This window comes from Pinus tabuliformis, chromosome 4_2 (genome assembly GCF_031772625.1).
Source record: "Pinus tabuliformis cultivar Carrire ecotype Pingquan chromosome 4_2, CPIR1, whole genome shotgun sequence".
In the NCBI taxonomy this organism is placed as follows: domain Eukaryota; kingdom Viridiplantae; phylum Streptophyta; class Pinopsida; order Pinales; family Pinaceae; genus Pinus; species Pinus tabuliformis.
In genome coordinates, this window is record NC_142304.1 from 929,793,850 (window position 1) to 929,816,458 (window position 22,609).

Below are 22,609 nucleotides of genomic sequence, written 5' to 3' on the forward strand. Positions count from 1 at the left end.
GTTGAAGGCAAAGCATTTACAAATGACTATTGGGCTGAAGCTGTCGCTTGAGCAACATATATCTTGAATAGATGTCCAACCAAAAGCGTCTAGAACATTGTTCCTGAAGAGGCATCGAGTGGAAGAAAGCAAAATGTCACTCACATGAGAGTTTTTGGATGTGTGGCGTATGCACATGTCCCAGATGAGTTAAGGAAGAAGTTGGATAGTAAGGAGGAGAAATGTATATTTGTTGGATACAGTGATGGATCCAAGGCATACAAGCTCTACAATCCATCAAACAAGAAAGTCACGATAAGCAGATATGTGCAGTTTATAGAAGAGGAAGCATGGGATGGAAGTTTAGAGAAGACAGTCATTGTCAAAGCATGTATACCACATGAGAATAGAGAGGAATTAACAACAGCAAGTAATTCCCCTGAACAGTGACTCCCTCTACTCCTATTCAACTGCAACAAATTAGGCAGTAAGTAACGCCACCAACAAATAATATGACAGTTTCGCGCAGCCAAGCAAGGGCTTCTATAAGCACACCACGAAGGGCGAGACCAAGTGACATGTCAAGTCGATCTTCAACAAGCACAAGAAGACCAAAATTCAAAAATTTAAATGAAATTTATGAGAAAGATGAGGCTGATTGTAACACAGGTATGAATTCCTTATTTGCATTATTTTGTCATGTAGATGATCCAATCAAGTTTGAAGATGCAGTCAAAGAAGAAAATTGGGTTGCGCAATGGAGGAAGAAATAGAAGAAATATAAAGGAATGACACATGGGAGTTAGTGAGCCTTCCGAAAGGAAAACATGTCATTGGAGCGAAGTGGGTCTATAAGACCAAAAGCAACATCAAGGGAAATATTGAAAGGCACAAAGCAAGGCTAGTTGTCAAAGGATACAAGCAGTAACATGGAAGAGATTATGTGGAGACGTTCACGCTAGTTGCGTGGATGTACATAGTGTGCGTAGTTATGGCGATTGTCGCTCAGCACAAATGGAGAGTGTATAAAATGGACGTAAAATCAACGTTCTTGAATGGAGTGCTGAAAGAGGAAGTGTATGTTGCGTAACCACCTGGTTATGAGGTTGAAGGCCAAGAAGACAAAGTGTATCAGTTGAGGAAATCTCTTTATGGATTGAAGCAAGCACCGCACGCATGGTATTGCGGGATAGATGCCTACTTGCTGGACAATGGTTTTGACAAATGTGGCAGTGAGCCTACTCTCTACATCAAAGAGAGCGAAGGTACGATTCTCATTGTCAACTTATATGTAGATGATTTGATTTTTACAGGCAGTGATGATTTCCTCGTCGTTGATTTCAAACAATTCATGGATAGAAGTGAAGCAAACAAAAAATGGCATTTTTATCTCTCAAGCAAAGTATGTGGCAGGAATTTTGGATAGGTTTAAAATGTGGAACAACAAGTCCGCACCGACTCCAACTATCATAGGGTTGAAGTTGAGCAAAGAATATTGCAACAACAATGTCAATCCGACATTATACAAAAGGATGATAGGTAGCTTGATGTATTTGACCGCCACTAGGCCAGATATAATGTATGCAGTAAGTTTGGTGTCAAGGTTCATGGAGACACCCAAGGAGACACATTGGCAAGTTGCGAAAAGGATTCTGAGGTAGGTCAATGGGAAAAAATAGTATGGCATTTTGTACACAACAACAAGTGATTTTAGGCTGGTTGGTTACACTGACAATGATTGGGCAGGCAGTGTCGATGACAGAAAGAGCACATCAGGATATGTTTTTCATTTGGGTTCCAGAGCCATTTCATGGGCCTCAAAGAAGCAGCCAATAGTTTCACTATCAACAACAAAAGCTAAATATGTTGCAGCAACAGTAGCAGCATGTCAGGCAGTCTGGATGAGAAGGATGTTGAGGGATCTTCGTCATGACCAAGAGGGTGTGACAACTATTTTCTATGATAACACCTCAGCAATTGCATTGTCAAAGAATTCTGTCTTCCACAATACGACCAAGCATATTTATGCTAAATATCATTTTATTAGAGAGATGATTAACAATGATGAAATTGTGTTGCAGCACTGTAGGTCACAGGAACAATTTGTTGACATCTTCACAAAGCCATTGGCATGTGAATTTTTTACTTATCTTAGAAACTGTTTGGGAATTGTCAATGGCAGAAATTATGATTAAGGGGGAGTGTTTGAAATAATAATCCCAACCACTCCAATAAACAACCTGATAGCAGCCATACTCGTCAGACGTATTTTGCAGGTTGTGTCTTCGTTTGAAGATTGAAGGACTGAAGGCAGACGTAAACCATTCTGAAATGTAGCAAGTAATTTAAAGTAGTTAATGTACTTTGGTAAATAGATATGGGCAAGCATTTATTCAGCGCCTATTTCCCACACTCTAGAAACACCTACGTGACTCTGATCACACTCCACAACAACATCATATTAATTACACTTTGTCATGAATTAAATGTAAAATTGTATGTTGAGTTAAATATGAATGTAAAAAAATCATTTTGATAGGTTAGAGAGTAAGAGAGTTGGAGAAAAAATAGAGTGCAAGTCTCTGAGGAGAAAATGGTGGAACAAATTTTTGTGGGCATGTGAAAACAACATTTACTGTGTTTTACTGTGTTATTCCGCCTAAGTGTAAATCACCGTAAAACCTTTGTTTTTACTCGGTGAATGAGCCGCAGCCTCATGTAAATGTATTTTCATGTTTTAGAATTCAATACTATGTTTTTATTGTGTTTCTCGAACCTTATCTTGTTTTACTCTCAGTTTTTTCCATGAGTAAATTTTTCATCTTTGAGTCTCTGTAATAGCTTCGCGAAATCCAAAAACCAGGTCTGCAAAATCCAAGTCTACGAAATTAGCTTTGCGGTGCACGAAGGTAGCTGCGTGAAATCAGCTCTGCGGTGTGAAAAGCTAGCTGAACGAGAGTATCTTCATGAAATCATAACTCTCTAGCCCTGCGCGAAAGTTAAATTTACTAAATATTTTCTAACATGGTACCAGAGTGGGTTAAATATTGTTAGTGCAAAAACAAGTGTTTTTACTAGCAGTAAGAATTGTTTTGAGGGCAGATTGTTTTTAGCATATTTACCAGCAGGTAGAAAGTTTTTTTTACGCTCAGAAATGGAAACATCAAGCACAAGCTTGACTAATCATCAACTACCTCAATTTAATGGAAAAAATTATGATTATTGGGCTATTACAATGAAGGCCCTGTTTTCTTCTCAAGACATTTGGGATTTCGTGGAGAATGGTTTTCAAGAACCAACATATGAAACAACATACAATGCCTTATCTCAACAAGAAAAGGATTTCTTAAGGGAAAACATGAAGAAGGATTCAAAAGCCTTGTTTTATATTTTCCAAGCAGTTCATGAATGTATTTTCCCAAGGGTTGCAACATCAACTGTTAGGCCCATATACTACTAGGGTAACCCGTTATTGTTATTAGTACAACCCCCTTACTATATTGTTGTACCCATGTAGTCCCTATATTGTTATGATTGTGCCCCATAGAAGCCCACTATTGTTATTATTGTGGCCTTACATTATTATTGTTATGTCGGCTCGGATTATATTATGACCCCTTAGACTCCTATATATAGAAAGGAGGTCTTTTGATTTGTATCATCCAAGAATTGTTCATTTGTGTAATGTAAAGGAGGTTTCTCCCACGAAGAGGCTTATTTATAAGGTGTTGATCTATCTTTTCTATCTTTTTGTGAGCTAGTTTCATAACATTTGGTATCAGAGCTTTGGATTCTAGGATTTCGCTGCTCCAAATAGGTCATCGTGGAATTTTCACTATAAAATTTTTTTGTGATGTTTCAGAAGCGAAAACAAAAACCCAATTGAGACAAACTCACGTGGAACCTCGGGTCTAAATTTCAGAGCTTGTCTCGTTTTATCTTTGGAGATATGATCTGAGGAAGTTAGGGTTTTTGCAAGCTCCGTAATTTCAACTAAAACAGGTCATCGTGGGATTTTTGCTATAACTCTTTCGCTAAGAAGTTTCAGAAGCTAAACAAATAACCCATTTGAGAATAAATCAGTATGAACCTCGTCTCTGAATTTCAGATTCTGTCTCGCTATTGTTTCGGATATATAGTCTGAGGAATTTAGTGTTTTTGCAGAACCCCGAATTACATTCTAAACAGGTCACCTTGGGAAAAGCTTCATAATTGTCTCTCTGAGCATCATCTTGAAATATCGTAAGAAGTTATAGAAAGAGGATAGACCGTAGTTTGTTTTCTATATTTTTCAGATCCAAAGGTCAAAACAATGATATGTGGCACTTCATACAAGTTTGCTCTTCTGAAAAGGTATATAATCAGGTCATCTTCGAAGATTGTGCATAACTCTTTCGTGGAGAATCTAATTTTTATCATACCGGTGGCATTGGAAAGAGGACGCAGAGGGCTACTGCAAGTCGCAATTTCAGAACTGCAAGAGCTGAAATTACAGAGTTATAGTCGTTTCAGGATCGAGCTCCTAAAATCAAGAAAATACGATATGAGGAAGTTTGATGGCAATGATCCAGTAAATTGGATACTACAGATTGAACACTATTTTGATCTACATGAGGTGAAACTATGACAAAAGGTACGTATTGCATCTTCATATATAGAACAGGATCAATTTTTATGGTATAAAGGGCTTTGTTCTCTTAAACCACTTGTTACGTGGTCAATTTTCATGGAGGAAATGATAGCACATTATGAGGATACAAAGAGAAACACCTTCTTTGGCCAACTGATAAATCTAAAACAAAAGTGTTCAATGGCAGAGCACATTGAGGACTTTCAAAAATTGAATGAGGGTAAATGATATTGTAGAGAAGCAAAGGATTTATTTCTTCATAGGTACTTTAAAGGATAACATTCAACATGAGGTTCATCTTGGGGAACCTAATTCATTGGACAAGGCATTCAGGTGGGCAAGAAAAATTGAAAGCGAGATTATGGAAACAAGGAATCCCACCACTCATGACTATAATTATGGAAGTTTCTTCTCCTAGCTTTCCATGACCTACAAGGTTTACACCACAACAATTGGAAGAAAAAAGAGAAAAAGGGCTTCGTTACAATTGTGATAACAAATCCACTAAAGCTCATAAGCATGCTGAGAAGAAATTTTTTTACATAGAGTATGAAGAGGAGCAAGAAAAGGATCAATAAACATCAAAAGAAGAGGATATACAGAACGACCCAACCCCAGAGAAAGAAGAAATGAACCTAACCATATCTTATAAAGCATTGCTAAGAATTACCACTCCTCAAACTCTCAAGATAGAAGGACATATCAAGAAGAAAAAGGTTCAAGAAGTGAAAGATCACATCGAGAAAGAACAAATGAATCCAACCATATCTTGTAATGTATTGGCCGGAATTACCACTCCTCAAACTATCAAGATAGAAGGATATATCAAGAAGAAAAATGTTCAAGAACTGAAAGATCACATCGAGCATCAAGAAATGAATCCGACCATATCTTGTAAAGCATTGAAAGAAATTACCACTCCTCAAACTCTCAAGATAGAATGACATATCAAGAATAAAAAGGTTCAAGCAGTGAAAGATCACATCGAACATCAACAACAAGTTCTCCAACTTTTAAAGGATAACGCCACTTTGGTGCAGAATCGAATGAAACAACAAGTAGATCAAAATCACAGTGAAATTTTTTTTGATGTAAGTGATTGGGTATTTTTACGGCTACATCTCAAGCAAACTATTTATGAGAAGGAAATGTCGGCAATACTACATGCACTTAAGAAATTACGACCTTACCCAATGGGAAGACACTTCAAGGTAAAAATGGATCATGATAGTCTTAAACACTTCTTAGAACAAATATTATCTTTAGAAGAATAGAAAAAATGGGTCACAGATATGTTTGGTTATGACTTTGACATCATCTACAAAAAAGGGAAGAAAATTTTTGTTCCAGATGCACTCTCAAGAAAGGATGAGGATGTGGAAGCATTGTTTTGTGTTATTTCTATTACCCAACCAGATTGGATAAACGAAGCAAGGGATGAATGGAAGAAGGACGAAGAAGTGTGGCCACTCATTCAAAAGTTGCAAAATATCCCAATTCAAACAATATTGCCAGAAGTTGAAGAGGAAGGAAAAATCATATTGGAACCTGGAGCAGTCACAGAAACAAGAACCTGACAGCTACGAAATCGATCAATTTCAGAGTATCTCATCAAGTGGAAGAACTTACCCGCCGAAGATTCCACATGGGAGGACAATAATTTATACAGAAGCATCAAAAACTACTCAAGCATTGAGGACAACACTTTTTGAAGAAGAGGGGCATGTTAGGCCCTTATACGACTAGTGTAACCCCTTATTGTTATTAGTAAAACCCGCTTATTATATTGTTGTACCCATGTAGTCCCCATATTGTTATTATTGTGCCCCATAGAAGCCCACTATTTTTATTATTATGCCCTTACATTATTATTGTTATGTCGTCTTTGATTATATTATGACCCCTTAGACTCTTATATATAGAAAGGAGGTCTTGTCATTTGTATCATCCAAGAATTGTTCATTTGTGTAATGTAAAGGAGGTTTCCCCCTCGAAGAGGCTTATTTCTAAGGCATTGATCTATCTTTTCTATATTTTTTTGAGCTGGTTTGATAACAGCAATGAAGTGCAAGAAAGCACGGGACACCCTACAGACAACCTACCAAGGCATGGCAAAAGTCAATACAACAAAGCTACAAATGTTGAGGAGATATTTTGAAACACTTTGTATGAAAGAGATTGAGAATATAGACTCATTTTTTACACATGTAAGTGGGATGGTTACTCAAATCAGGTCTCATGATGAGACACTTGAGGAAAGAAGAATAGTTGAAAAAGTTTTGAGAAGTTTTCCAGCAAGGTTTGAGGCCATTGTTGTGGCCATAGAAGAGACAAAGGATCTCTCACAATTCTTAGTGGATGAGCTTAATGCATCACTGATTTCTCATGAACATAGACTAAATAGAGCAGAAAGCTCCTCATTGGAGCATGCCTTCAAGACACAAGTATCATTTAGTCAAGGTCAAGGCAGAGGCAGATCACATGAAAGAGGGAGAGGAAGAAGCCCACACAGAGGTGGAAGAAGCAGCCCTTCAAGCTCAAATGGAAGAGGCAACAATCAAAATCCAAGTCAAGGCCCAAGCCAAAAGCAATCATAAGGTTAGAGGTATGATAAATCTCAAGTTCAATGTCATTACTGTAAGAAGTATGGTCATTATACAAATGAATGTAGAAAGAAGCAATATGGCATTAGTAACAAACCAAGTGTAAATTTCACAAGAGAAAATCACAACCATGATAGCGTGTTTTTAGCTTGTAATATAGCACAAGAAAAACAGAGTGATATGTGGTATCTAGATTCAGGGTGTATTAACCACATGTCAGGAAACATAGAAATGTTTTCTAATCTAGCTGAGAATGTGAAATCTGAAGTGACATTAGGGATTGATAGCAAAGTCTCTGTCATGGGAAGAGGAAGAGTTAATATCCTAACAAAGAAGGGGGAGAAGAAATACATCTTAGATGTTCATGAGCTTTGGACAGCTCATGCAGAAAGGCTACAATGTCTTCTACAAAAATGATGTGTGCACAATTTTGGATAGGCCTCCAAGCAGACAGTTGATTGCAAAGGTTCAGATGACAAACAATAGAATCTTCTCCATAAAAATAATATCAGATTTGGAGAAAGAAGGTGCACAAGCACAACTATCTATGAACTCACAAGAGGATGGAAGAAAAGATGCAGCTGTCACATAAGTGAACTATCAAGCAGTGTTCAAAGATGAAAACTGGTTATGGCATTTGAGATTTGGACATCTCAACTTTGGATGCTTGAATTTGCTGCATAGAAAAGGCATGGTGAAGGGATTATCACTCATAGAAAAACTAGACAGCCTATGTGAAGGATGCTTATTGGGTAAGCAACATCTTGAATGACTTGGATCTTGGCTAGATCCACATGCACCCCACGTTCATCAATAATGTAGCTGATAAACTGAACCTCGGTCATACCAAAAGTGCATTTCTCCAATTGGCACATAGCTTGTGTTGCCGCAGTGTTTGGAGAACGTGTTAGATGTCGTGGAGGTGCTCTTCCCAACTCTGGTTGAAGATCAGGTTGTCATCCATGTATACCACTACAAATGAGTTGGTAAATGGACACAAGATGTCATTGGTCAACCTCATGAAGGTTGCAGGTGCATTCGTCAACCCGAAAGGCATAACCAACCATTCGAAAAGGCCCTCCTTGGCTTTGAACACAGTCTTCCACACATCAGAGGGTTTGATTGGTACCTGGAGATATCCTGATTTCAAGTCAACCTTGCTGAAATATTTTGCCCCCTTCTTCTGGTCCAGAAGGTCATCAATCCATTGGATCGGGTACCTATTCTAGACAGTGATCTTTTTCAACACCCAATAGTTAATACAGAGTCTCCAAGTCCCATCCTTCTTCTATACGAACACGATCGGACTCCCATAGGGCAATGAACTCGGCCAGATGTGACCTTTTTGTAGCAGCTCCTGAATCTGCCTCTTGATTTCGTCGTTCACTAGAACAGAATGCCAATAGATTCGTCGATTGGGCAGTGACGCACCCGGGGTCAGATCGATGGAGTGCTTGACCTGGCAGTGTAGAGGCACCCCTGTGGGGGAGATGAAGATGTCCTCGTACTCCTCCACGACCTTGTCCATCTCTTGTTGTCGTGCGGAGGGGCCTTGTCTGGAGGTCGTGGCCACAGTCTTCTTCTTTCCTGAGGGCATATCATCAGGAAAACAAATTTCCCAGTTTTGGAAATGAACTTACTGCATTCTTTTGCAGTAACCAAATAGATGGCAGTAGGCGGTGCTACCTCTGGTATCCTGTACAACTTATTTCCCAAAGTAAAAATAACAACATGATGCCTTGACTCATACACAACATGTCACTTCCACAAGTATGTTGGCCTAATAATACATCACAAAAATCAAGGGGAGCAACATCACATAACACCTCATCTGTGAAGGGCTTGATGCTCTATGGAAGGCGACACTACTGGCTCACACGAAGATCCCGTCCTCAGTGAAGCCACCTAATGGTGTACATTTGTGGCTGTGTTGTGGTTGGTAAGCCTAGCTGCTTCACGACCACTGCCAAAATCAGGTTCTTTTGGCTCCCGTTATCGATAATGCGTTGTAGCGAGGAACCCTTTAGCCACATCTGGGAGTGGAAGAAGCACTCCTTCTTCTCTGGATCTTCATATTCCTCCTTCTGGATCTTTGTGATGGCAAGGCATTAGGCTTCGCATCGATAACCTTCTTCCCTTTGTCATTCCCCTTGTTGGGTTCTGACTTAGAGTTGAAACATGCATATGATTCTGAAGCCTTTAGCTTAGCCACCAATGACTGCTTGGCCCAACACTCACTTGTGCTGTGAGTGGAGCTCTTTTGGAACTCACACCACTCTCCTGTGTCCTTCTTTGGCTTCGCGGTGTTGTTATTTGCTTGCAGCTTTGGCAGGTTGTCTTGGGCCGCCCCACCTTGGCTTTGTCCTTTGTTCTACGGTTTGGGGACAACTTTCCCTTGCTTCAGATTTGCAGATCCAAAGTCTCGCTTCTTCCATTTAAACTTTTTCTCAATCTTTATGGCATATCAGTATGCCATGCTGAGTGAGGAGATGTGCAGGAACTCCATCTCAACCTGGATGTACCTATGTAGGCAATCATGTTACTTGAGAACCAAATGCTTCTCAGAATCATTGATACCCAACATCGTGCAACGAGTATGAAAAACATTGGTAAACTCCGGCACATCTTGGTCTCTTCCCTGTCGTAGTGTTGTCCACTTTATGTATTTGTCCTTATAGCTACTGACAAGGTATTACTGCTTCTTGATAGCATCTCGGAATGAGTTCCAAGTGGGTATGGTTGAAAACAGTGAGTCCGTACTTTGAGAAGTGAAAAGGTGATCTTTTCTCGGCTGGAAAAATCATGAACGGACAAATACCCTTGTAGAAGATTTAACCATTTATCTACGACGTATGCATCTATCTGACTGTCAAATATGGGAACGTCAAAGTTAACTTGTACCTTAAAGGGTGTGGCGCTTCCAGAGTAGCTTCCGGATGTAGATGCGTCGCCCCTGGGTAGTCGTTGAAGGATCCGGGCAAAGTTGTCCACCATCATGTTTCTTTTTCACTCGAGGGCCTCTTCGAGCAAGATTTCGATAGGATCTCCTGCCCCCTCATCTTTCTTTTCATCTGCGATGGGAGGTCGTCGGGATTTGCGAGGCTATTCTTCCAAAGGTTCGACCAGTTCAAGACCTAACTCCTTATATCCCGACCTCGTTGGGGACATGCAAAGAAAAACAGAGAAAGAGTAGACCGCTCTAATACAACTGATCTGGATTTAAACAGGAACACAACAAATTACAGATATAACCATAAATACAAAGATGCAGTAGAAATAACACTTCATTTCATTAATATCAAATACTGAAATATGCTTACAAACAAAATCAAAATAAGACTAGCTTGGGGGATGGTAGCTTATCTCTGAGAAGAGATGTGGTAGCTACATGTCTCTGAACTATGTTACAATGAGGCTAAAATGCCTATTTATTGTTGATAAATAATGGAAAACCTTGAACATCTAAAAACCTAACCCTAGGAGATGAAGCATCAAACTATGGGCCCCGTTTGGGTAAATTGGTACATCAACTTCCCGGGGTCATAACTTTGGAAAACGAACTCAGTTTGACACGCATAATACCTCGTTAGAAATATCTATTTGAGGAATACAACTTTTGAGAGAGAAACATCGGTATTTTACCTGTGTAGTAGATTAGGGTAGTAGATTAGAATGAGAGGTTAGTCAAATAATTGATAATCCAATTAGAAATATCTTGGCTATATAATGAAGTATTCATTGCTCCCATGAATGCATGAGATTCAAATGAGAGTTGAGGTCATGGATTGAGAACTAGAGTTCTCTAGCTTTTGTTCATTGTTTTTTTTTTTTTAATGTTTTCATATGTATGCTCTTGATAGATTTAACAGGTTAAACATCAATGATTTACATGTATTAGAATATTCCAAAGTCTGCATAGATTAGATCAAGGGGCTCAATTGTTTTCATCCTCCACTACTATCATATTTGATGAAAGGCATCTGCATTGTAGAGCGCTCCTTCGTACACATCTTCTAGGAGAACATATACAGGGAACATAACAATATCGTTGGTATGCTTTCTAAAAGGGGATAAAAAGAAACACATGGGGTTATCCACTATGCATTATACAAGCATGACAACACGGTTGACACTGCCAGTATACCTTTATCCTAGTTTCTACTTTTTTTCTTGTTTTAAGCCTTGGCAATATGATGGAAAATTTGTTTTCATGAAGGATTAGTAATGACTGCAATATGTATTTTTTTTGGATTTTGACCCATATGTTACATGTAAGAATCAAAATGTCTATTTATTTTTTTGTAAGAGTGAAGAGGAGAAAAAAGGTCAAACAACTATTCACTTTTACTCTCTTTTTAATATATAAAAGATAATCTTTTTCTATTCTGAACAAATAAATAAATAATAATAATAATAAAACATTGACCACGGTCTTCAATAATAATAAAATGGTTGCACGAGTTTATATCCATTTTATTTACAAACAAACATTTAAAAAAAAACATTTTGTTCAAAAATTTGTGATTTGAAAATTAAGTTTTTAATAAAGTTTTGATTAAAAACGAGTGTAGGTTTTTAGTTTTGATAAGAATATAATCCTAGTTTGATTAAAAAAATCCCTTACATAATGGAATTATGTCAATATTTGTATCATTCAAATTCATACATTGAGGAAAAATAAAATCAAAGAAACCACGTTAACAAAATATTTCAAAGGTTGTTGTAGAATTAGACAATAGTTTTGCCCATCTTTGAAAGCATATTGAGTGGTTCAAACAGTCGTTGATTAACTCGCAAAGGGGTTTTGGCATCAATATCGTTCAAAGTTAGGCACATTTTTTTTTTTTCAAGGTAGGAGCATATTCATTGCTTCAAACATTGGTTGATTAGCTCCATAAGGGTCTAGGCATTTGATGAGGGATCTCAATTCATTAATGTAAATGATTTTACATTTTAACTTAATAAATAGTTCTTTTAGAAGGTTCGCTCATTAAGAGATAAGGTTTATTAGGTAATAAGAATAGATTAATATAATCAGAAATTGATTTCAAATATATAGAAAACTTTCTGATTTGTTTGAAGTTAGTTTTCCATAGCTAAATGGACATTGTAATCCTATAGGCCAAAACATAGAAAATAAAAAGACCGAGAGCCAGGAAGAGGAGAGAAAAGGCGAGGCCAGAGAACACCCATTTGTGTATAATTAGGCCAAAAAAATTTCTATGTATTTAAATGTGATTTATTGAAGGCATATTACGTGCCTTAGGTGCCTCTGTTATTCTTCATTATTTTCTGTTATTCTTCATTATTCTTTCACAGTTGAATATTTCTGTCAAACTCCAACTTTGAACTGTTTTTTTCTCCAAGCAAAATAAGGATATAATGACCATTCCATTGGAGGTACATCTCACTATTTTGAATAGTAGTGATATTTATCCAATTGCTTAATAATTGTTTTGATGCTTACGTTTGCACAACACAACATAATTGCCTAATAACGTTTCATAGGTTACACCAACAAATTTTCAATTATAATTAAGAAAAGAAGATTTATTTCATCACTTAATAGTTGTTTGGATGCTTGGATCTTACATTACAGAAACAAATTTACTTTGCCTGCGGATACACTTTTTGATGCTCAAACGATGCACTATGATATCTCAGATTATTGTCAAAAATGCAATTATTTATTGAATCCCAATATAAATATTTAATCAATTACTTATTAAGTGAATTCATGTTGAGATCCTTTTTCTTTATAGCAACAAGCTTTTACACACAAGAATATACGATTTTCTCAAGAAGGGTATACCGATCTAACGTTGATACCTCCTAGGGTACATAATACAAATATTTATTCCAACCCTTCATAAGCGCTTGAATGCCTACATCCTTTACGTTACAGCGACAAATTTTGGGATGGATCATAAATACAACTATGTACCAAACTTTTCTTCAGGAGAACTATAATAAGTTTGGAACTATGTACCAAACTTATTATTGTCACTTTTCATATTCATAAACAACTCTTCAAATCACTAAATCAAAACCAAGTCAGCAAACCATTTGAGCAAAGACATCGAATCGACGCTAACAATGGAGTTTGGCTTCTTCGATTCCCTTCCGTGCGAATATAGAAACTTGCAAATTAATGTGAGGCGTTAGACTTTGGAAAGAATGTTAGCAGATGAACTACCTTGCGCATTGTGGGTCTGCGGACACTCTGTTTTTTTATAAAGAGCAAGGCCACGAAGAATACATTCATGGCTTCCTCCTTAGGAACAATGGTAAGCCTTGGATCTATAATCTTCCAAACTTCTTCTGTGGCGGATTTCGTTGTCTTCTTAACCCACCCTGCTAGATTCATACCCTCTTCCAATTCACAATCGCCTACTGACTTTTTCCGGGTAACAAGTTCAAGCAGAACCACACCGAAGCTGTACACATCGCTTTTCTCGTCCACATTCAACGTGTACACGTACTCTTATTCAATCATTAATATTTTGTTCGAATTTCAAAGGAAATAAATGACAATGGTGAAATTAATAGTTATTTAAAAAATTAAAAACCATGGTTTTCACTGGATTAAATTCAATAACAATATCACATACCAAATACATGCACGCCTTCCCCGTAGATGTATACTTTCACTCTACTTGTAGATTACGAGAAAAAACAGAAACTAAAAATGGAATGCTAGTTTACCTGGTGCTATGTACCCAAAGGTGCCTGCAACGGAAGACATGCATTCCGAAGCGCCAGAATGATGCAGGAACTTGGCTAGGCCAAAATCTGCAACCTGGGCTTCAAAGTTGGAATCCACAAGAATGTTGTTTGATTTCACATCGCGATGGAGGATAAGTGGGCGACAACCATGGTGGAGATAGCACAACCCCTTCGCAGCTTCCACTGCAATTATGCGTCTCGTATGCCAATCCAGAGGTTCGCCGTTTCTCCCACAAAGTAGCTCCCCCAAGCTTCCATTAGGCATGTATTCATACACCAGAAGATTAGTGTCATGGTTGGAGAAAAACACCAGCAATTTAACTATGTGCTGGTGGCGGATTTTCCCAGAGTCTTAATATCCGCAGAGAAACCATGATCATTTAAAGAGCCTCTTCCAATCCCCACAATTTTCTTCACTGCTACTTGTTCGCCAGTGGGCATCATACCTCTATACACAACACCCGCTCCTCCTCTGCCGATGACATTCTCATATTTTAAGAATTCCAAGATGTCATCGTTTCTAAAGTTCAGGCTTTGGAAGGTCGTCATCTTCCACTGTTGGAAATAATAATCCCATCCACCCTAATAAACAACCTGACACCAGCCATACTTGTCAGACTATTTTTGCGAGCCAGACATGAACCATTCTGAAATGCACCAAGGAAATTAAAGCAGTTAATGTACTTTGGTAAATAGATATGGGCAAGTATTTATTTAGTTCCTATTGCCCAGACTCTAAAAACACGATCGCACTCAACAACATCATATTAATTTCGCTATGTCATGAATTAAATGTAAAATTGTATGTTGAGTTAAATATCAATGTAAAAAATTCATTTTGATAGGTTAGAGAGTAAGAGAGTTGGAGAAAAAAGAGAGCCCAAGTCTCTCAGGAGAAAATGGTGGAGAAAATTTTGGTGGGCGGGTGAAAACTATAGTTACTGTGTTTTAATGTGTGTTATTCCACATAAGTTTAAATCACCGTAAAACTTTTGTTTTTACTTGGTGAATGAGCCGCAACCTCGTGTGAATGTATTTTCATGTCTTAGAATTCAATACTAAGTTTTTATTATGTTTCTCCAACGTTATCTTGTTTTACTCTCAGTTTTTCCCATGAATAAATTTTGCACCTTTGATTCTCTGTAATAGCTCTGCCAATGTAATAGCTCCGCGAAATCCAAAATCTAGATCCACGAAATCCAAGTCTATGAAATTAGCTTCGCTGTGTGCGAAGGTAGCTGTGCGAAATCAGCTCTGTGATGGGCGAAGCTAGCTGCACGAAAGTAGTTTCCCGAAAATCCTAACTCTCTACAAGTTAAATTTACTAAATATTTTCTAACATAGTTGCGCAAAAGTTAAATTTACTAAATATTTTCTAACATGGTATCAGAGCGGGTTAAATATTGTTAGTGTAAAAACAGGTGTTTTTACTAGCAGTAAAAATTGTTTTGAGGGCAGATTGTTTTTAGCATATTTACCAGCAGGTACAAAGTTTTTTTTTACGCTCAGAAATGGCAACATCAAGCATAAGCTTGAGTAATCCTTAGCTACCTCAATTTAATGGAAACAATTATGATTATTGGGTTATTACAATGAAGGCCCTATTTTCTTCTCAAGACATTTATGATTTGGTGGAGAATGGTTTTCAAGAACCAGCAGATGCAGCAACATACAATGCCTTATCTCAACAAGAAAAATATTTGTTAAGGGACAACAGGAAGAAGGATTCAAAAGCCCTGTTTTATATTTTCCAAGCAGTTCATGAAGGTATTTTCCCAAGGGTTGCAGCCGCAACGAAGTCCAAGCACACATGGGAAACCCTATAGACACCCTACCAAGGCATGGCAAAAGTAAAAACAACAAAGCTGCAAATGTTGAGGAGAGATTATGAAACACTTTGTATGAAAGAGTGTGAGAATATAGATGTGATTTTTACACATGTAAGTGGGTTGGTTACTCAAATCAGTTCTCATGGTGAGACACTTGAGGAAAGAAGAATAGTTGAAAAAGTTTTGAGAAGTTTTCCAGCAAGGTTTGAGGCCATTGTTGTGGCCATAGAAGAGACAAAGGATCTCTCACAGCTCTCAGTTCTTAATGCATCATTGATTTCTCATGCACATAGACTGAATAGAGCAGCAAGCTCCTCATTGGAGCATGCCTTCAAAACACAAGTATCATTTGGTCAAGGTTGAGGTAGAGGAATATCATACGCTAGAGGAAGAGGAAGAGGCCCACACAGAGGTGGAAGAAGCAGCCCTTCAAACTCAAATGGAAGAGGCAGCAATCAAAATCCACGTCAAGGCCCAAGCCAAAATCAAGCACAAGGTCAGAGGTATGATAAATCTCAAGTTCAATGTCATTACTGTAAGAAGTATGGTCATTATGCAAATGAATGTAGAAAGAAGAAATATGACATTAGTAACAAACCAAGTGTAAATTTCACAAGAGAAAATCATAACCATGATAGCATGTTTTTAGCTTGTAATGTAGCACAAGAAAAACAGAGTGATATATGGTATCTAGATATAGGGTGTAGCAACCACATGTCAGGAAACATAGAAATGTTTTCTAATCTAGATGAGAATGTGAAATCTGAAGTGACATTAGGGACTAATAGCAAAGTCATTGTCATGGGAAAAGGAAGAGTTAATATCCTAACAAAGAAGGGGGAGAAGAAACACATCTAAGATGTTTACTTTGTCCTCGGTCTGAAACATAATCTCATGAGCATTGGACAGGTCATGTAGAAAGGCTACAATGTCTTCTTCAAAAATGATGTGTGCACAATTTTGGATAGGCCTCCAAGCAGACAGCTGATTGCAAAGGTTTAGATGACAAACAATAGAATGTTTTCCCTAAACATAATATCAGATTTGCAGAAAGAAGTGCATAAGCACAACTATCTATGAACTCACAAGAGGATGGAAGAAAAGAGGTAGCTGTCACACAAGTGAACTATCAAGCAGAGGTCAAAGATGAAAACTGGTTATGGCATTTGAGATTTGGACATCTCAACTTTGGATGTTTGAATTTGCTACATAGGAAAGACATGGTGAAGGGATTACCACTCATAGAAAAACCGAACAGCCTATGTGAAGGATGCATCTTTGGAAAGCAACATAGGGAGAAATTTCTAGCAGGAAAGTCAATAAGGGAAAAGGCACCTTTTGAGATTGTCCACTCGGATTTATGTGGACCAATGGAGAGACCATCAATTGGTGGCAGCCAATATGTATTGACCTTCGTAGATGACTACACAAGGAAGACATGGGTCTTTCTCCTAAAAAAGAAAAGTGAAGTGTTTAAGCGCTTTCGACAATACAAGGCTCTTGTTGAGAAGCAAAGCGAACATTACATCAAAGTCCTTAGGACTGATAGAGGTGGAGAATACATCTCAAATGACTTCCTCCGATTTTCTAGGAAGCATGGAATTGACAAGCAATTTACAACAAGATATACACCGCAGCAAAATGGTGTGGCAGAAAGGAAGAATAGGACCATTATGGAGATGACAAGGAGTATGTTGAAGGCAAGGCATTTGCCAAATGACTATTGGGCTGAAGCTGTCACTTGTGTAGCATATATCTTATATAGATGTCCAACCAAAAGCATACAAAACATTGTTCCTGAAGAGGCATGGAGTTGAAGAAGGTAAAATTTCACTCAAATGTGAGTTTTTGGATGTGTGGTGTATGCACAAGTCCCGGATGAGTTAAGGAAGAAGTTGGACATCAAGGGGGAGAAATGTATATTTGTTGGATACAGTGATGAATCCAAGGCATGCAAGCTCTACAATCCATCAACCAAGAAAGTCATAATCAGCAGAGATGTGCAGTTTATAGAAGAGGAAGCATGGGATGGAAGTTTAGAGAAGACAATCAATGTCAAAGCATGTATACCACATGAGGGCAGAGAGGAATTAACAACAGCAAGTAATTCCTCAACAGTGACTCCCTCTACTCCTATTTAAGCACAATAAAGCAGGCAGCAAGAAACGCCATCAACAAATAATATGACAGTTTCGCGCACCCAAGCAAGTGCTTCTCCAAGCACACCGCGAAGCACGACACGAAGTGAAATTTCAAGCCCATCTTTAACAAGCACAAAAAGACCAAAATTTAAAAATTTAAATAAAACTTATGAGCAAGATGAAGTTGATAGTAGCACAGGTCTGAATTCTTTATTTGCATATTTTGTCATGTAGATGACCCAATCCACTTTGAAGATAAGCAAGTGCTTCTCCAAGCACACCGTGAAGTGCGACACCAAGTGACATGTCAAGCCCATCTTCAAAAAGCACAAGAAGACCAAAATTGAGAAATTTAAATGAAAATTATGAGCAAGATGAAGTTGATAGTAGCGCAGGTATGAATTCCTTATTTGCATTATTTTGTCATGTAGATGACCCAATTCAGTTTGAAGATGCAATCAAAGAAGAAAATGGGTTGCGGCAATGGTAGAAGAAATAGAAGCAATAGAAAGGAATGACACATGGGAGTTAGTGATCCTTCCGAAAGGAAAACATGTCATTGGAGTGAAGTGGGTCTATAAGACCAAAAGCAACATTGTGGGAAAGATTGAAAGGCACAAAGCAAGGCCAGTTGTCAAAGGATACAAGTAGTAGCATGGAAGAGATTACGCAGAGACGTTCATGCCAGTCGCGCTGATGGAGATAGTGTGCACATTTGTGGCGATTACCATGCAGGACAAATGGAGAGTGTATCAAATGGATGTAAAATCAGCATTCTTGAATGGAGTGCTGAAAGAGGAAGTGTATGTCTCACAACTGCCTGGTTATGAGGTTGAAGACCAAGAAGACAAAGTGTGTTGGTTGAGGAAAGCGCTTTATGGGTTGAAGCAAGCACTGTGTGCATGGTATAGGAGGATAGATTCCTACTTTTTGGACAATGGTTTCGACAAATGTGATGGTGAGCCTACTCTCTACATCAAAGAGAGCAAAGGTAAGATTCTCATTGTCATCTTATATGTAGAGGATTTGATTTTTACAGGGAGTGATGATTTCCTCATCGCTGATTTCAAACAAGTCATGAAGCGTGAATCTGAAATGATTGACTTGGGATTGTTAAGATATTTTTTGGGCATAACAGCGAAGCGAACAAAAAATGGCATTTTTATCTCTCAAGCAAAGTATGTGGCAGAAATTTTGGACAGGTTTAAAATGCAGAACAACAAATCCGCACCAACTCCAATTGTCATAGGGTTGAAGTTGAGAAAAGAAGATTGCAACAACAATGTCAATCTGACATTATACAAAAGCATGATAGGCAGATTGATGTATTTGACCACCACTAGGCCGGATATAGTGTGTGTAGTAAGTTTGGTGTCAAGGTTCAGGCTAATTGGTTACACTGACAGTGATTGGGCGGGCAGTGTCAATGAAAGAAAGAGCATGTCAGGATATGTTTTTCATTAGGGTTCTGGAGCCATTTCATGGGCCTCGAAGAAGCAGCCAATAGTGTCACTGTTAATAGCAGAAGCTGAATATATTGCAACAACAACAGTAGTGTGTCAAGCAGTCTGGATGAGAAGGATGTTGAGGGATCTTCGTCATGACCAAGAGGGCGCGGAAACTATTTTCTGTGACAACACCTCAACAATTGCATTGTCAGAGAATTCTGCCTTTCACAAGAGGACCAAGCATATTGATGCTAAATATCATTTTATTAGAGTGTTGATTAGCAATGATGAAATTGTGTTGCAGCACTGCACGTCACAGGAACAATTTGTTGACATCTTCACAAAACCATTGGCATGTGAAAGCTTTTCTTATCTCAGAAACTATTTGGGAATTGTCAATGGTGGCAATTGTGATTAAGGGGGAGTGTCGAAAATAATAATCCCAACCACCGCAATAAACAGCCTGACACTAGCCATACTTGTCAGACGTATTTTTGCAGGTTGTGTCTCTGTTTGAAGATTGAAGGATTGAAGCCAGACATGAAACATTCCGAAATGCAACAAGGAATTTAAAGCAGTTAATGTACTTTGGTAAATAGATATGGGAAAGCATTTTTTCAGTGCCTATTCCCCACACTCTACAAACACCTGCGTGACTCCGATCGCACTCAACAAAAACATCATATTAAATTTGCTCTTTCATGAATTAAATGTAAAATTGTATGTTGAGTTAAATATGAACGTAAAAAATTCATTTTGATAGGTTAGAGAGTAAGAGAGTTGGAGAAAAAATAGAGCGCAAGTCTTTGAGGAGAAAATGGTGGAGAAAATTTTGGTGAGTGCGTGAAAACAACAGTTACTGTGTTTCTATTGTGTGTTACTCTGCGTAAGTGTAAATCACCATAAAACCTTTGCTTTTACTTGGTGAATGAGCCACAGCCTCATGTGAATGTATTTTCATTTTTTAGAATTCAATACTAAGTTTTTATTGTGTTGCTCCAACCTTATCTTGTTTCACTCTCAGTTTTTTCCATGAGTAAATCTTTCATCTTTGAGTCTCTGTAATAGCTCCGAAAATCCAAAATCCAAGTCCGCGAAATCCGAGTTTGTGAAATTAGCTTTGCGGTGCGCGAAATCAGCTTCGCTGTGCATGAAGCTAGCTGCACTAAAGTAGCTTCGCGAAAATCATAACTCTCTGCCCATGCATGAAAGTTAAATTTACTAAATTTTTTCTAATGCGGTATCACAGTGGGCTAAATATTGTTAGTGTAAAAACAAGTGTTTTTACTAGCAGTAAGAATTATTTTGAGGGTAGATTGTTTTTAGCATATTTACCAGCAGCTAAAAAGGTTTTTTTTTACGCTCAGAAATGGAAACATCAAGCACAAGCTTGACTAATCCTTATCTACCTCAATTTAATGGCAAAAATTATGAATATTGGGCTATTACAATGAAGGCCTTGTTTTCTTCTCAAGGCATTTGGGATTTGGTGTAGAATGGTTTTCAAGAACCAACAGATGCAGCAGCATACAATGCCTTATCTCAACAAGAAAAAGATTTTTTATGGGACAACAGGAAGAAGGATTCAAAAGCCCTATTTTATATTTTCCAAGAAGTTCATGAAAGTATTTTCCCAAGGGTTGCAACATTAATGAAGTCCAAGCAAGCATGAGACACCATACAGACAGGCTACCAAGGCATGGAAAAAGTCAAAACAACAAAGCTGCAAATGTTGAGGAGAGATTTTGAAACACTTTGTATGAAAGAGTCTGAGAATATAGAATCGGTTTTTACACATGTAAGTGGGATGGTTACTCAAATCAGGTCTCATGGTGAGACACTTGAGGATAGAGGAATAGTTGAAATTTTTTTGAGAAGTTTGCCAGCAAGGTTTGAGGCCATTGTTATGGCCATAGAAGAGACAAAGGATCTCTCACAGTTCTTAGTGGATGATCTTATTGCATCACTGATTTCTCATGAACATAGACTGAATAGAGCAACAAGCTCCTCATTGGAGGATGCCTTCAAGACTCAAGTATCATTTGGTCAAGGTAGAGGCAGAGGAAGATCATATGCTAGAGGAAGAGGAAGAAGACCACACAGAGGTGGAAGAAGTAGCCCTTCAAGCTCAAATGGAAGAGGTAGCAATCAAAATCCAATTCAAGGCCCAAGCCAAAATCAAGCACAAGGTCAGAGGTATGATAAACCTCAAGTTCAATGTCATTATTGTAAGAAGTATGGTCATTGTGCAAATGAATGTAGAAAGAAGAAATATGAAATTAGTAACAAACCAACTGTAAATTTCAAAAGAGAAAATCATAACCATGATAGCATGTTTTTAGCTTGTAATGTAGAACAAGAAAAATAGAGTGATATATCATATCTAGATTCAGGGTGTGGCAACCACATGTCAAGAAACATAGAAATGTTTTCTAATCTAGATGAGAATGTGAAATATGAAGTGACATTAGGGATTGATAGCAAAGTCTTTGTCATGGGAAAAAGAAGAGTTAATATCCTAACAAAGAAGGGGGAGAAGAAATACATCTCAGATGTTTACTTTTTCTCCGTTTTGAGACATAATCTCATGAGCGTTGGACAGCTCATGCATAAAGGCTACAATGCCTTATTAAAAAATAATGTGTGCACAATTTTGGATAGGCCTCCAAGCAGAAAACTGATTGCAAAGGTTAAGATGACAAACAATAGAATGTTTCCCCTAAAAATAATATCATATTTAAAAAAAGAAGGTGCACAAGCACAACTATCTATGAACTCAAAAGAGGATGGAAGAAAAGCGGTAGTTGTCACACAAGTGAACTATCAAGTAGAGGTCAAAGATGAAAACTGGTTATGGCATTTGAGATTTGGACATCTCAACTTTGGAGGTTTGAATTTGCTACATAGGAAAGGCATGGTGAAGGGATTACCACTCATAGAAAAACCGAACAACCTATGTGAATGATGCATCTTGGGTAAGAAACATCTTGAATGACTTGGATATTGGATGGATCCACATGCACCCCTTATTAATCAATAATGTATCCGTGATACAAAACCTGGTCATGCCAAAAGTGCATTTCTCCAAATTGGGACATAGTTTGTGTTTCCACAGTGTTTGGAGAACCTGTTGGATGTCGTGGAGGTGATCTTCCCAACTCTAGCTGAAGATCAGGATGTCATCCAAGTATACCACTACAAATGAGTTTGTGAATGGACTTAAGATGTCATTTATCAACCTCATGAAGGTTGC

General features: G+C 38.0%; 1 pseudogene; it reads right to left on the bottom strand.

Annotated features, from left to right (window-relative positions):
* Positions 1-445: 445 nt before the first annotated feature.
* LOC149172748 (uncharacterized) overlaps positions 446-22,609 on the bottom strand; it is a 35,282-nt pseudogene continuing 13,118 nt past the window's right edge.